Source organism: Panthera pardus, unplaced genomic scaffold, assembly GCF_024362965.1.
Source record: "Panthera pardus isolate Hobbes unplaced genomic scaffold, ASM2436296v1 HiC_scaffold_1, whole genome shotgun sequence".
NCBI classification, from domain to species: Eukaryota; Metazoa; Chordata; class Mammalia; order Carnivora; family Felidae; genus Panthera; species Panthera pardus.
Window position 1 is genome coordinate 65,763,364 of NW_026526654.1, and position 16,232 is coordinate 65,779,595.

Here is a 16,232-nt window from a genome sequence, read left to right on the forward strand (position 1 = left end):
AATAAATTTTAAAACTGTGTATAATTTTCATAATTAACAACCATGTGAATCACCATATCCTATCAGTTAACAGAAGTCTTTTTTTAAATAAGAATCTGTGTTCTTTTTTAAAAATTTTTTTTAAATGTTTTATTTTTATTTTTGAGACAGGGAGAGACAGAGCATGAACAGGGGAGGGTCAGAGAGAGAGGGAGACACAGAATCTGAAACGGGCTCCAGGCTCTGAGCTGTCAGCACAGAGCCCAACGTGGGGCTCGAACTCACAGACCGCGAAATCATGACCTGAGCCGAAGTCGGACGCTTGACCGACTGAGCCACCCAGGCGCCCCATTTTTTTTTTTAAGTTTATTTATCTTTGAGAGAGAGAGAGAGTGCAGGAAGGGCAGAGAGAGAGGGAGACAGAGAATCCCAAGAAGGCTCTGTGCCAGCGACCTCATGAACTGTGAGGGCTCAAACTCATGAACTGTGAGATCCTGACCTGAGCTGAAATCAAGAGTTGGACGCCCAACCGACTGAGCCACCCAGCTGTCCCAGTTAACCGAATTCTTGACAATCAGACCTAAATTTAGTTCACTAGCCAGAAAAATCAACCTTTACTGCCATGGGCCGGATGCTTGTATCCCCCCCCCCACCCCCCGCCCCCCGCCCCCCGCCATCTCATAGGTTGAAATCCTAGTCTCCAGTGGGACGGTATCAGAAGGTGGGGCTTAGGGCGCGAAGGTGGAGGCATCACGAATGGGATTACTGCCCTTGTAAGCGGGACCCCACAGAGCTATCTTGCCCTATGAAGACTCAGCAAGATGATGGCTTTGACAGCACCCTGACCTTGGACTTCTAGCCTTCAGAACTGTAAGAAATGAATTTCTGTTGTAAGCTACCCGCTGTATGGTATTTTGCGATAGCAGTCCAAACTGACCAAGACCCTTACTCAGGTTAATCCTGAAGTATCTAACAGAGGTCACACATAAAAATAGAGGGTGGTAAATGCTGTCAGTCAAAGCTGCCCTATAAAATCCTCCTCCAGGTAATGTTTTACTTGGGGTAGTGTTTGTATTCTTGGTCTCCAGCCTTTAACACTGCGTGCTCTTACTTTGGTTTCTGGTAATTGCCTGGAAATCTTTAAAAGAGTAGCTTGGTTAGATGAATTCCGTGGTAGCTCTTGCATCTGACTGCCTTTGCCGGCTCCAACTATGTCCTATGTCAAGGTCACCTCCCAGTTAATAGAGCCTCATGATTCAGTTCATAGTACAAAGTAGTTATTTGGCCTCAGGAATTCTTTGCTTTGGAAGAATTATTCTCAGCATGTTTTCTTCAGCCATCCACAGTGTTTTCCCAGGGACCTTAATTCCATTTAATTGCCCTCTGTGAATCTTGCTGTTTTCTCTCAACTGTTCCAGATTTTTCTGGAGAGGACAAATTGTACTGGAGGAAAGTATTTAAAGTCAGAGGATAAACAGGTGGAGAGTAAGGATGGGTCCAGAGGGAACGGAGGGGAAGAAAGCCCCGTGGCAAAAGTCTAGATTCTCAAGCTACTACTGAGTAGCTATTACTTACAAAATACTCTGCACACTGATGCTAATGGAAAGCATAAAGACATGCTATTAATAGTTGATTTGGGAGACAAGCTATAAGTCTATGAAAAGCCACATAATACAAGAGAAATATCAAGATAGGTTGATCGTTGATGCTATTAATTACTGAAGTCATAGCATCAGCAGAACCTTTTATGAAGTCAGAGTCATTCGCTCATAAGGTCCATGGTCCTAGCCACTGGGTTGTAGCTGTGAACAAGCCACTTGGTCAGGCTTCCTAGAGGACCTGGCTTTCAATTCTAACTCAGGAGAGGAAAGACGAAATGACGGTGTGAACAGAGGCACTAAAGCCCAGGATAGATTAATGGGGTCGTGAGTACGTCATTTGAATTATTTCTTCCAAAGTGATCAGCTGGACCCGACTCCCTTCCATAGTGGACATGAGAGGAAATGGTTAAGAGGTTTAATTTTTGATAGAGCAGCTCTGAGCTCTCCAAAATGCGGTCACTTTCACTTTCCGGTCGGAAAGGTCCCCGTTGTGCTGGAACCTGGCATGACTTGGGGGATAAAGGTCTGGGGTGAGCTCGGGACACAGTTATGAAAAGCTGAGAGGAGTGTGGGCACTGATGTGCCTTGACTGGAACCCGGTCCCTCTGAGCTCTGCAGACCCATGTCAGCCTCCAGAGCGGCCTGGCTTCTTCTTCTTTTTTTTTTTTTTTTTTAACGTTTATTTATTTTTGAGACAGAGAGAGACAGAGCATGAATGGGGGAGGGTCAGAGAGAGAGAGAGACACAGAATCGGAAGCAGGCTCCAGGCTCTGAGCCGTCAGCCCAGAGCCCGACGCGGGGCTCGAACTCACGGACTCACAGACCGTGAGATCGTGACCTGAGCTGAAGTCGGACGCTTAACCGACTGAGCCACCCAGGCGCCCCCCGGCCTGGCTTCTGATTGAGGGTGGCGGGAGCCCTGCTCAGCTGGCACTTCCTGTTCTAACCAGGATGCCAGGAGTTCCAGCATTCGGTGGGGGGTGGGGTGGAGGACAGCCTACGAATAGGCTCGTTGAACCCACCACCACAGCTGGTATGATTCCTCTCCCTGGGGCTTATGAGGAGCCTTGGAGAAGGGACCAGAGAGAGGGCCCAGCACCATTTGTGTTAAGGGAGCCCATCTTCAATGGAAACTTCGGGGCTACCCAGTTGACTAAAAGATGGTCAAGTACACAAGATCACCCTGCTTGTTAGTGACAGCGCCGGCCCAGACCTGTACCACGCTTCTTGCCTTCTGTGCAAATGTGATGTCGTTCAACTCCTAGGCTAGTGCGTGCCACGGACTGTTCAAGGTGATCTCAACTTCCGTGTGTCTCTGACACCATACTTTGCCTTTTTCTTCCTCTTCGTATCATGCCCTTACCCTCCCTTGGTCCTTCACTTCTTTCACGGAAGAAAAGGTAGTATCCCACCCCCACCCCCAAGTTTATCTCATTTCCTCCTTTGGCAAGTGACATGTTGGCCGCCACCCCCTCGCTGGCTCTCTGGGTCCTCCTCCAAGCTGGTATCTCCTGAGGTGGGTCCTCACCCTCCACTCCTCCCCCTGCCCCGGGAGCCCTCAGCCAGATCTGTGGACTCGTCTACTCCTTGTGTAACTTCACTGATTCTACATTTGTTTCCAGCAAACTGACGCTTGGACACTTTCACACAAAGTCCCTCAGACACTTTAAACCAGTATGCCTCCGAGTTACCACCTTTATTTCGAACCTGTCCCGTTTCCCCCAGTCTCTGCACTGTGAGTGGCACACCAGGCAACTTTTGGTACAAGCCAGGGCCCCAGGTGTTTGCCTCAACCGCTTCTCCTCCACCCCCGTGGCCCATCAGTCAGGTTCTCTGAATTCTACCTCATTTGTCTCTCTTGACTCTACTCTTCTCACTCCCTCTATCGCTGTCTTAATTTAGCTCTTCAACGGAGAACCTACACTCATGCTTCGAGACTTGGTCGGCTCAAGTATCATGTCCCCCAGGAAGCCTTCCAGAAGTCTGTTCAGACTATTATGAAATTGTTGGGTTCTCTTTTCCCCCCTCTTCCATCAGACCATAACTCTCTAAAGGCGAAGACACTTTTCCCCCTTGCACGCAGCATGGCACTTGATCGGTGATTGTTAATTGCATGAATGCACAAATACACAAATGAACAGAGTGAGGCAATAGGATATGTATTTTCCACAGCTGCGTGTAGGATTCACGGTCAAATGTGGGTGTTTCCATTTGACTTACCACGCTCCACAGGTTTTATCGGGGTTTTTTCTGGGCATATTTTCTCTTGTTCTGTTTCATTCTCTACCAAACACAAAAGGAAACAAGACCTCAGACTCAGGATACACACTAGTGGCTGGGAATTCAACTCTAGTTTCCTGGACGAGAAAATGAAGTGAAAAAGCATTTTCAAAGGAAGTTAAATTTGTAAGCTACAGTCAGACAAAATTAGCCGTGGGAAATTCCATTGTCCTGCATAGGAGAATCACTTTACACCCTTCCCGTGGCTGGCTATGGAAACACCACGGTTAGGCACCTCCCCTCCCTCCTGTTCTTGCTGGAGAGTTAGCTGTGATGGTCCATTTTAAGGTGAAGAGTTGTTAGCGTTTGAGAGCGAGTAATGAGGTGCAAACTTGGAGGCATTCATCATGTCATTCTCACCGAAAATGAAGGACGGGAAATAATTTTCAGCCTAGCCTTGTAAATTTCCAGATTGTCTTCACTGATTTTGATTTACCTAACATTAAAAAAATTTTTGTAACTCTGTAGGATGACAGACGGTAATTAGACTTACCGTGGTGAGTATTTCACAATGCATACATATGCAGAATTATTACGTTTTACGCCTGAAACTAGTGTGACATTGCATGTCGATTACACCTCAACTAAAAAAAATGACCTAACATTTGTTAAGCACTCACATCACATGTGTCTGATATATTCACTATTGGAAAAACCATCTGGCCATCCCATCAAGATTTTTTTTTCTTTATGGCATAAATAGAAAGAGGACAATGAATACCACATGCAGACCAATTTGTCACATTACCCTTAGTTTTTGTTTTTCTGTGAATTCTGATTAAAGGAAATGTATTTGGGGAAAGGGTCATCCTGTTTGTTTATGTAGGACTTTTTTTTCTTAATTTGAGAGCGACACTGTGTCAAAGCGTGGAGGGCATTCTCTTGAATAGATCAATATGCCCCAGACAAAGTCTAGTTATCCCTTTTTAGGTAAGTAGGTGAAAAGGTGATGGTGGTAACGCGGGTCCTTGGAGCTCAGGCTGCAGAATTTTTCCCAGGCTGCTGGAAAATCCAAATTAAGGACAGGGCTGGTGGTCATATAGAGACCCTGTCGATTCAAAACCCTTCTGTGGTGTCAGTAGTACAGGCTGGGCATTTAGCCACCCTAAGAAAAATGCATGTTCATGTGACTCAAGCCATCAAGTAAGCACTGGCCTTGACCTGTGGAGAAGGATGGTGGTGATAAAAGGAACCCGACAGACATTGTTATCGGTTCTAACGTAAGCACGGGGTTGAAATATGGCTGGTACTTGTTCTCCCTTCTGCCAAGGAATTTGCTAGTTAACCGGTATTTGTGGAGTGTCTGATCTAGAGCTCGTGTTATGTGGATTAGCTAAGTATGTTTTCCCGAGCTCATGACTTTGTCAAGCGCTTCAGGAAGATGTTTAGTATGCGCACGGCTACGTGTTTCTCTAAGAACCATCCCCTAATCGTTTTACATGCAGGGCTGCATTGCATTCTATAATAGCTCTTTCGCAGAAGCAGTGATAAAGAGTGCATAATTGTGGATATAATTCAGGGTTTCACATTCTTACTGCGTGAAACTATGGTCAGCAGCAGTGTCTATGTGAGGGGAGCCACACTCCGGAATCATTTTCTTTCGGGCGCCACTGCAGATCCCGGCCACCGACCCTGTGCGGAGGTTGGGCCCCCTGAGTTTCTCTCTTTAACAAAGAACCCAAAGTGATTTTTTTTTTAAACTGGAGACTTTATGAGAAGTAGTTGGAATGATAGGATTCTACTGTGGAATGCGTACTGTGAGATTTGTGAGGAAGTTTACTTAAGGAAATTACACATCTGTAAGACACATTTTGTTGTTAGTTTTACGTGAACCGTGTTATGAGTTAGGAAAACTGCAAGTAACAAGACTCAGTTAAAGTGATATTTTTTTTCATGGAGCGAGAAGTCTGAAGGCAGGAAGCTGCTGGCCTTGGCTTAGCTGCCTGACAATGCCACAAGGACCCTGACTCTCCTTGTCCTTTGGTCCTGCCCTTCTTAATATGTGTTTTTTGTATTTTTTTAAATCATGCTTGTCACTTTGTGATTGTAAGATGGCTATCACAGCTTGAGGTGCTATGTCCGTATTATAGGTATGAGAATGGGAAGGGACAAGACCAGTGACCTCTCCTCCTGGGCCCGGCCCTTTTACATAGAAGTAAAATCTTCCTATGGCTCAGTCGGTTGAGGGTCTGACTCTTGATTTCCGCTCAGGTCATGATCTCACGGTCGTGGGATCGAGCCCTATGTGGGGCTGGCTCTGCGATGAGTGTGGGTCCTGCTTGGGATTCCGTCTCTCTCACTCTCTCTCTCCTGCTTGCATGCATTCTCTCTTAAAATAAATAAACTTAAAAAAAAAAAAGTGAAAGCTTCCCCAGACATTGCCCCTCATGCCCCCCAAGAGTTCCACCTTTGTCTCTTTAGCCTGAACTTGTCACATGGTCGTGTTTAGCCGCAGAGTGGCTGGGCAGGAAGTATTTGGCTTTCTCGGCTTCTGTGGCGGAGGCAGCAAAGCAGAACATCGGGAATAAGCCATCCTACCGATAACAAGGGAGTAACTGCCCACTCTCCTTCCGGGAACCAAGGAGTGGTCGGAATCCATTCGACTGCTTCCTTTTGTGGCACTTTTATGTAAATTAGATTCTTCTGGGTTTAGGATACAGACATCCGCTCTGGGTCTTCCGTTTCTAGGAGGTCTAATTATAAGGCTGCAGAGGGAACGAAAGGAGACGGGCCGTTGTCTCAGGCAGCATGGACAGACCTTTGTGGTCAGGCCATGTGAGACGGTCCTGATTGCAGACCTTGCTCCATTTCTTCAATTGTAGCCCTGGTGACAGTCACTGCAGTACCTGGTAGGTGTCTCTTCAGAATCAGGCACTTGTGGATCCCGTGACTCAGAGTTTTATATATATATATATATATATATATATATATATATATATTTTTTTTTTTTTTTTTAAGTTTATTTACTTATTTTGAGAGAGAGGCTGAGGAAGAGAGAGAATCCCAAGCAGGCTCCACACTGTAAGTGCAGAGCCTGATGTGGGCTTGAACTCACCAACTGTGAGATCACGACCGGAGCTGAAACCCAAGAGTTGGACGCTTAACCGACTGAGCCACCCAGGCGCCACCGCCCCCCCCCCCGACCCTGCCCTCCACCGTGACTCAGATCTTTTGTTTCTAAACCTACTGCTCCTGCCTTTACCAGAAGACTTTCTCCTTGTGTCTTACATCAAATGTCCTGAGAAAGCGTCTATTGGACAGCCTTCACTGTCCCCTAGAGGTGCCCCTGTGGGGCAGGGTGCTAGCTCCCAGCCGCCCCCGGCCTCTGGCTGGCCTAGCAAGGGCTTCCAGAATCATGTACTACAACCTTTGGTCACACTGGAACACACTCAGAAGGGGCGAGTGGGTGAGGTCTCCCTGAGGCGACAGAGGAGGTACTGAAACAGTGGCCAGTCCTGGACCCCCAGTTCTAGGCTATCTGCCAAGCTGTGTCACGCTGGCCATTTTGTGGGGATTGCAGCTGTTTCCCTCTTTATCAAGAGTTATCTCCCTTTCTGTCTTCATGTGCTCAAAGTTAAAGCCCTAAAAGTTTTCTGCTTTGACTATCCAGAAGGCCAGAAAACTAGAAAGAAACAAAAACAAAACCAAAAATGCCTACATCTTCGTTGCTTTGGTGGTATGTGTTCCTATACGTTTATTTTTTCATTTTTTAGGAATTGAGGTGAAATTCACATAATACTGAATCAGTCATTTGAAGCTGTATTCAGTACATGAGGGCACTGACATTGTAGAGTGCATTTAGTGCATTCACAATGCTGTGGAACCATCACCCCTGCCCAGACCCAAACGATATGTTCTTGAACGAGCGTGTGTGAATGTCGGGAATGACCTGGTCCTCCATGTTGGAAGGAAAGACTGACCCCAGGAGCTGTATGTTTCCAGACCTACCCTTCTTTAGAGACTTTGCATAAGAAAAAGATCCCTTGGGGTGCCTGGGTGGCTCAGTCGGTTGAGCGTCCGACTTTGGCTCAGGTCACGATCTCGCGGTCCGTGAGTTCGAGCCCCGCATCGGGCTCTGGGCTGATGGCTCAGAGCCTGAAGCCTGTTTCAGATTCTGTGTCTCCCTCTGTCTCTGCCCCTCCCCTGTTCATGCTCTGTCTCTCTCTGTCTCAAAAATAAATAAACGTTAAAAAAAAAAAATTAAAAAAAAGAAAAAAAAAAAAAAGAAAAAGATCCCTTAGGGCGCCTGGGTGGCTCAGTCGGTTGAGCATCCGACTTCGGCTCAGGTCACGATCTCGCAGTCCATGAGTTCGAGCCCCGCGTCGGGCTCTGTGCTGACCGCTCAGAGCCTGGAGCCTGCTTCCAATTCTGTGTCCCCCTTTCTCTCTGCCCCACCCCTGCTTGTGCTCTGTCCCTGTCTTTCAAAAATGAATAAACATTAAAGAAAATTAAAAAAAAGAAAAGAAAAAAGATCCCTTCCTGACCGGATGTTACGAGGCAGGTCTCCTGGTTCTCAGAAACCTGCTTGCCCTCTCTCAAACACCCCCCAGCTGCAGATGTCACAGCGAGAAGCTGCTTGTTGGCTGAGGGCTTATTGTTCAATCATTTTAGGGTGGCTTAGATAGCAGTTAAATTCACACACAAGAAAACAAAGGATGGCCAAACCGAGTCAGGTACAAGGCCATGGGTGGCTTGGTCCTGATGTGAAAATAGAATCTCTCCTTCGATTCACTCACAGGGGAGAGGAATTTTCTGAATTAAGGCCTCAGGATGAATATCAGAGGGCCAGGCCACTATCCAACCTCAACAACAAGTTTTATTGCCAAGCCCTTTATGCTTCCTTGGCACCTGTCACAGCATTGGCTCACTGGATCCTCACAAGAGGCCCGCAAAGGAGGCAAGGCCCCGTTGCCCTCTTATAAGACCAGGGACTCTGAGGGCGTTCGTTGCCTGCGGTTCAGCTGTGACTGCCTCTCTCTTGACCACCACCTTCTCTAACTCTACAAGGGTAAAAGGGAGAGCCGGGTAGTTCCCCCCAGTTACAGAATAGCTTGGAAGGAGTGTGCTTTCCTTGATTTTTAACACAGGAGGTTTTAAACTGATGTTCTTCAGTTTAGTGGGCTATGAAGAGTGTGAACAACAAAAGAGAGAACAGAATGATAAGCATCAGGGTGCACCGTGGTCCTAGGAAGCATTTTCTCTTGGAATGTGTGTATGTGTATGTGTGTGTGTGTGTGTGTGTGTGCACGTGTGTGTGTTCTGGGTCATGAAGTAAAATGTGTTTCCTAATGTGGGCTATAGTTTAACAAGTTTCAAAGCCACGGACATAAATGGCTATGGTCCCGTCTGAACCGCTCGGATTTGGAGGTTGCCAGCTGCAGGCCTCACCTGCCACCCTGACCCTTCAAATGTTACCGGGAGGATAATGTCCTGGGAGTGTTCAGAGCCCTTCTGCGAGGCTCACGTACACTCTACCAGAGGCAAAACTCGAGCATGACAGTCTGCACGGAGGGCAAGTTCTGAGAACTGAGAACGCGGCCGTCATATGGTTGTATAACTTTTCGGCTTTCAAACCGTGAAAACAGTGTCAGTCCTGGCTTTGCTGTCCTCGGTTATTTTGTGAATATACTTGAACATTCTAGGGCATTTCTAGAGCCACAGGCCAGGGCACTGACCTCCCTTACACTCCTAAGAAGCATGCTGCAGAGTCCTCTGGCTAAAATTATCTCACAGAAGCCACCTGTTTAGTTCCTTTTATATTTGTGCCTCTCAGCACGAGGTGTCCCAGATCACTTGTCCCAAATTCTTTTTCATGGAAAAAGCCATTATTCCATCTGGTGGAGATTATAATTTGCCTTTTTTATTTTGCTTCTGATAAACTTAAGTCTGATAGTTTTCTTAGGTAGTAAGACATGAAGGCAATCCAGAAAATTAGAGGTAAAAATATTTAGTCAAATGATTGACTACAAAAAAAAAAAAAACGCAGAGGAGGGGCACCTGGGTGGCTCAGTCGGTTAAGTGTCCGACTTCAGCTCAGGCAATGATCTCACTCATGATCTGTGAGTCCAAGCCCCGTGTCGGGCTCTGTGCTGACAGCTCAGAGCCTGCTTTGGATTCTGTGTCTCCCTCTTTCTCTGCCCCTCCCCCACTTCTGTCTCTCAAAATAAATTAAAATGTTAAGAAAAAAAAATTTTTTTTAAATGCAGGGGTGCCTGGGTGCCTTAGTGGGTTAAGCATCCCACTTTGGCTTAGGTCATGATCTCACGGTTTGTGAGTTTGAGCCCCGCGTCTGGCTCTGTGCTGACAGCTCAGAGCCTGGAGCCTGCTTCGGATTTAGTATCTCCCTTTCTCTCTGCCTCTCCCCCACACTCTCTTTCTCCTCTCTCTAAAAAAAAATAAACAAACATTAAAAATTTTTTTTAAAAATGCAGGCAATTCCAATTAAGGCTCAGCTTGATTTTTTTTTTTTTTTAAATGTTGAAATGCTTAGTTTTCTCGATGTGCCATAGATATAACTAGCCAGCATAGCAACTAAGTAGTCATTTTGGTTTCTGTTCCTATTGTGTTTTATTTATCTATTTATTTTAGTGATCTCTACACCCAACATGGGGCTCCAACCCATGATTCAGATCAAGAGTCACATGCTCTTCCACTGAGCCAGACAGGTGCCCTGTGTTCCTATTGTTTTTTTTTGAAACCGTGTTACTCAATAAAAGTTCATTGAAAGCACTGAGAACAAAGCCACTAGGAAATATTAGAGGCTTGACTTTTTGACTTTTAACATTCTAGCAATACTGGTTTTACCTAAGGGTACAGAACCTTTTGTGTATAACCTGAGATGATCAGAACAGTGACGATCATGGCGATGACAATGACAGTGGCAATAGCAAAGTTTATTACATGCAGGGCACCATGTTCATTATTTCATCCATTCCCTTTAAAAACTACAGAAACCATCTTAAAAGTATGACATGGATTTTGCTTTCAAGGACACTGAGAATTATAAAGAAGATATACAACTTTTTAAGTTCTCACTGGCAAGATGCCAGATCCTCAGGCCAAACGTCCGTCCTTCCGTCCGTGGAGGGAGAGGAGTTAGCCGGGAGGAGCCCTTTCAGCCGTTTTCATGGAGGGGCTTGTACTTTTTCGTTTCCCCTCCTGCCTGACTGTGCTGCCTTCGTCTTGCCGGGTGCAAATAAGTGCAGAGGCGAAAAACTCAACCCATTCCTGAGTGTTTACAGGGAGACCGGCTGAAGTGAAGGTGAGGTTGCCAGGAGCATGCCCCACAGACCCAGGCACGGCCCGGCCTGAGATCCGGGCTTTGAGGGGAGAACAGGAGGCTTGTGTGAGAGCAACTTCTGTGCAGACCCAGTTAGTGTGGCAGGGGGATGGGGCAGCCAGGGAGTCAGGGAGAGTGCATTAGCGTCCTATTGCTGCCATAGCAAATGACCACAAACTCAGTAGCATGAGGTGGCATGCATTTTATTATCTCGTCGTTCTGGAGGTCAGAAGTCTGAAATGGGACTCCCTACACCAAAATAAGGAATTGTCAGGGCTGTGCTCCTTTTTGGAGGCTCTAGGGGAGAATTAGTTTCCTTGACATTCCCGGCTTCTAGAGGCTGCCCGAATTCCTTGGCTTATGGCTTCTTCCATCTTCAAAGCCAACAGTGACGGAGGAGTTCTTACATCAGATCACTCTGACCTGTCTCCATAGTCCTATCTCCTCTGACTTTTCTGCCTCCTTTTTCCACTGATAGGGACCCCAAGGATTACATTGGGCCCACCGGATAGTCCAAGATAACCCCCCACCTAAAAGTCAGCACGTAAGCAACCTTAATTCCACCTGCAATCTAATTCCCCTCTGCCCTGTACCCTAACACATTCACAGATTCCAGGGATTAGAACATAGGCTTCTTTGGGGGTCCCTGTTCTGTCTACCACGGTAGCCTCTTGGATGAAGGAGGGATTAGGAGACACATCCTGGAGATGACCTCCAATGTGAGGCATTAGCAAGAGAAAGAGTTTAGCTCATAGAAGGTCCCAGAAGTGAAAGGGAGCACCGGCATGTTTGAGGAGCTGCAGGTGTCTCATATAAACACTCCCTGGCCTACACACAAGATGTGTTCTCAGAAAAGCACCTGTAGCCGAGAAAAACATACGCCCAAAGCAACATTCCTATAAAACAATCTCTCAAACCTCCACACTATTGCCATTTTGATAATTCTTCGTTGTGCGAGGCCTTCCCTGGGCATTGGAGGATGTTTGGCAGCATCCCTGATCCCTACCCAATAGATGCCAGTAGGAACCGTGGAGTTGTGAAAACTAAAAATGTCTTCAGACATGGTCAAATGTCCTCTGGGATGGTAGAATCTGGTTGAGAACCATGGCATAGGATATAATGATAATTTCACTGGCTCATTCCCAGTATTCCAGCTGGGAACACTTGCCTATCCAGTGTTCTTGTTGGGAGTAGCTATGGCTCACTACTGCTCCTCTTTGCCAAGGGGACGGGAAGATGACCAGATGTCTCAGATACAACCTCCTCCTCCTCCTCCTCCAGGAGGTATTTAAAATAAGGCAGAATAGGGCTCAGACCCACGACGAACTGTGAGATCATGACCTGAGCCGAAGTTGGAGGCTTAACCGACCGAGCCACCCAGGTGCCCCTTGACACGTGTTTCTAACCTGATTATGATGATGTAACCAAGTTACTGTTCCCCAGAACAGTGGTTTCCAACCTGTGGATCAAGACCCTTTGATAATAATCCAAGATTCTTGTATCCTTAGGTTCAGCATGCATTTTCTTGATGGATGCTAAAAATCCTCCTATCCATGTTTTAGGGACTCCAGAGTTTTTCAAAATTTAGTTTACCTTACAAAGGGATCCTCATACTTGAAAGGTTGGGAATTGTGTATTACGAAATACTAAATACAAATTACTAGATATTATATGTGTGTGTTGCTAAGAATTATATGTATATTAGCAGAGGCTGGCGGGGCATAGAGTAATAGAGGAATTTGGAGTCTGAAGGATGGATAGGAAAGGGGCAAATCCAGTACCTTTTTGTGCAGATGCCATACAGTTTTGAGTCTGGAAAGGGCTGGACTTGGTGAGATGAGAGCGGGGAGGTAGGGTAGCCTGAAGGGGTAGGAAGTCCTGTATTTCTTTCCCTGCCATAAAAGGGTAGCGTTGCAATGATTTCACCCCCGCAGGCTGGGGATTGCATTTGTTTTTATGGCAGGATTCTTGGGATCCGGCCAAGCATGTCCAAACTGTATCAATAGCGAAACAGTGTGTGCACAAAACTCCAAGGATTCACTTTTAGAATTCAAGTTGGAGAGTAAAGAAGAGATTGCGTCAGCTCAAGCCGGGCGCACTGGAGAAACGAGAGAAGGGAATGAGAGACAGGTAGCTCTGGACCCCGGCAGAGGCCATCACCTCCGGGAACCTCGTTCCTTCATCTGTAAATGGAAAGGATGCCTCTCTGGCCCGAAGGAACCGATGAATGTAAAGACTCCTGCCATGGCTCTTTGCAGCAATATGTGCAGGTTCCGTCCATCTGTGTTTACTCTTTGACCCAGCGATTCTTCCAGGAGTTTACCCTGAAGCTACCCCTCCCCCAATAAAAACGATCTATGCAAAAGCGTATTCATTATGCTATTATTTGCCATAGCTAAGTGTTGCAAACAACCTGCATGTCACGTGTATTAGTCTTCTATCGCCGCCTAATACATTACTGCAAATTTAGCTGAAGGCAACACCTATTTATTAGCTCGTAGCTCTGTCGACCAGAAGTCTAACATGGTGTCTGGGTTCTCTGCTCAGGGTATCGCAGGGCTCAGTCAGAAGATGAATCTACCTCTGAGCTCATCCCTATTGTTGGCAGAACTTAGTTTCTTACGGTGGCAGGTCCTTGCTGGGTGTCAGCCGGGAGCCACTGTCAGCTCCTTAAGGCTACCCGCATTCTTTGCCACGCAGCTCTTCATCTTCACCCCGGTGCGTCAAATCCCTCCTGTGATTTGCAACTCTGACTTCCCTTCTGAGACCAGCGAGAGGAAACCCTGCTTTTAAAAGGCCTGTGTGATTAGGACAATCTCTCTATCATAGGATCGACTGGTTTGGGACTTCAAGACATATGTAAAGTCCTTTCACAGCCATACCTACATGAGTGTTTGATTGAATGGCTGACAGAAGGTGTGCGTACGCTGATGACCAAGAATCTTGGAGCCCATCTTCGGACATGGCCTATCACACTCAGGAAGTTGAGTAAATGCCCTGGGTCCATCCATACAATGAAGAACTGTAGTAATGAGGGACAAAAGAGGCCTCTGGGCCCTGCTCCTATGAGTCACGTCATTATAAGAAGGAGATTTGACCACAGAGACACACATACTGAGGGAAGAACACCACGTAGAGGCAGACGCAGAACTTGAACTATGCAGCTGCAAGCCAAGGAATGCTGGGGGTGGCCGGCCAATTGCGCAACACTAGGAGAGAGACGAGGCGGGATTCTCCTGTAGAGCCTCCAGAGAGAACATGGCCCTGCCGACATCACGAGTCTAGACTTCTAGCCTTCAGAAGACAGAAAGAATTCTTCTTTTTATTTTTTTAAATTTATTTATTTATTTTGAGAGGGATCGAGTGAGCGGGGCAGGGCAGAGAGAGAGAGAGAGAGAGAGAGAGAAGCAGGCTTTTGATCTGCCAGCACAGAGCCCGCCGTGGGGCTTGAACTCACGAACCATGAGATTGTGACCTGAGGCGAAGTCGGACACTTAACCAGCCGAGCCACGCGGGCGCCCCTCAATTCTTGTTTTTAAAAGCCATCCAGTTTGTGGTAATCTGTTATGGCAGCCATGAGGAAACTAATACACTGGCCAGTGGCCAGTGAGGACAAGAGCCCTGCCAACAGTCATGTGAATGAGCTTGAAAGAGGATCTTCTAAGACCTGCCAACAGCCAGGCTGAGCGCACTTGGAAGCCGGTTCTCCCCAAGTGAAGCCTTGATGCGCCTGCAGCCCCAAGTGCCACTTTGTTTGCATTCTTGGGAGGCCTGGAGCTACAGGTGCTTCCGGGGCCCCTCTGGATTTTTGACCCACAGAAACTGGGAGCTAAGACATGTTTGTTATTTTAAGCTGGTAAGCTTAGTTATACAGCAATCGATAACTAGCAAATATACTTATATACAATTGTATATTTCTTTACTTTGGGGACAATGGAAGAATAAACTAGAACCTGAGGAAAGTGCTTATGGCTCAGAAGGGAGTGGGACCAGAGTGCAGGGAATGGGGAGGGAGTTTAACCTTTGTAAGATTTTATTTGGAACCACGTGAATGCTTTATACATTCAAAAAATGGAACCGAAGGAAAAAGGTGACAAAAGCAAACTCTAACATTGATGCAAAGAAAAATAGCAAACCTAGCAGTATTTCGAATAGAGAACATAACCATACCAACAAGGAATTAATTCAAGTAACATTTGAGCGTGGTACTCTACCTGTATACCATTTAGAAGGATGTATTATAAAGATACAAAGAACCGCTAAGAAATCTTGAGTTTAGAAATTTTGTTGCTGCTGATAGTACAGGTATGTAAGTCTCAACTATTTTCTGTACATTGTAGAATAAATGAATAGGTAGATTGATGCTGAAAATGGAGGAGGGGGATATTCTAAGATACCTTTTAAATCGGGAATTAGGGTTTTCACTTAAGGAGAAGAATAACATCCCAGTGAGCACAGCAAGTACTCAGATCTAATTTTCTAAGTGCCATTTCCTATTAAAAGGAACTAGGGTTTTCCTGTCTAGGGCACAGAACAGTCCATGAAAAGTTAGTAGGTCTTGTGTTAGAAAACAAGGAAGTGCTCAAAGATTGATAGGATATATATAAGAATAAAGGAGCCAGGTGTGGGGCTTTCCACTGGCCAAATATGGGCAATTTGAGCACCAAAAATAATACTGGGGTATTTGATCATAGTAATTGAATTAAATTGAATTAAAAAACAGGAGTCCACACTGTTACTCGAACAGGAGGGGAAAGGAGCTGCGACTGGGTTGAGAAGCAGGGGGAAAAAGAGAAAAGGAGAAAAAAAGGGGTACTCTTCTTTAGACAGGTAGAAGGATTGATAGACAGCATGAGAAAAATCACCATTTGGTAAGTGTTCATGAGTGCGTGCTACATCCCCTGGACAAAAATATTAGCTGGGTTCAGCCTATTACTGCAGATAATCTCTGTTGCGGTGGGAGAGAGGGGTTGTCAAAATAAAAAACAAACTGAGACCAGCCTGGAAAATTCTCTGAGCAGATTTGCAAGACTAACTTGCTCTGGGTCATTTCTTGCTCATGCCTCTGGAAATCATAAGCAAGACTTGAACGC

At 46.2% G+C, this 16,232-nt stretch overlaps 1 protein-coding gene across 1 annotated transcript in view; it reads left to right on the plus strand.

The window, feature by feature from the left end:
• The first annotated feature begins 826 nt into the window (after nucleotides 1-826).
• The window catches only part of SLC25A30 (solute carrier family 25 member 30), a 39,710-nt gene continuing 24,304 nt past the window's right edge, over nucleotides 827-16,232 (plus strand). Inside the window, exon 1 of the mRNA XM_053899277.1 lies at nucleotides 827-849. The gene's annotated coding sequence lies outside the window, so the exon portion shown is untranslated. The remainder of the gene's footprint in view (nucleotides 850-16,232) is intronic.